Here is a 530-nt window from a genome sequence, read left to right on the forward strand (position 1 = left end):
ATAGACCCTGAGTACACCCATACCTATTTTCTAAATATGTTTCACTCGGACTGCCGAAATCCGAAATTCTAATCAGATATTAGAATCGGGCGATTTATAATACCCGATCGAGTATTGGCCGATAATACTCTAGCATGTCATCGCACACGTCCGCGAAGTGGTCATTTCGCGTTGGGATGTGAAATTTCCTTTTCCATAAAGCAAACCTTGCATCACTCAAACTCATGAAATCATCATTAGCCACCCTAGGAGATTTTTTGATGATTGCCTAGAGGGAAATCTGATTTCCCTTCTCTCCTTAACCCTTCACACTTCACACTTCACTCTCACACTCTTTCATTTTCAAAGAGAAGGTAAAAATCCTCTCTTCATCTTTTCCTATTATTTCTCATTGCTTCTTCCATCTTCAATCCTTAATCTCTCAACATTCAACCAATGGATGTTGATGAGACTTAAGTATGTTGTTGATGAGTATGTCAAGAACATATTCAACCGTTGAAATTTTCTAAAACGCTTTCTAACTCATTTTC

At 38.1% G+C, this 530-nt stretch overlaps 1 protein-coding gene across 1 annotated transcript in view; it reads left to right on the forward strand.

The window, feature by feature from the left end:
• Positions 1–530, forward strand: part of LOC109333935 — a 3929-nt gene that overhangs the window by 691 nt on the left and 2708 nt on the right. The window lies entirely within an intron of this gene.

This window comes from Lupinus angustifolius, chromosome LG19 (assembly GCF_001865875.1).
Source record: "Lupinus angustifolius cultivar Tanjil chromosome LG19, LupAngTanjil_v1.0, whole genome shotgun sequence".
Taxonomy (NCBI): Eukaryota; Viridiplantae; Streptophyta; class Magnoliopsida; order Fabales; family Fabaceae; genus Lupinus; species Lupinus angustifolius.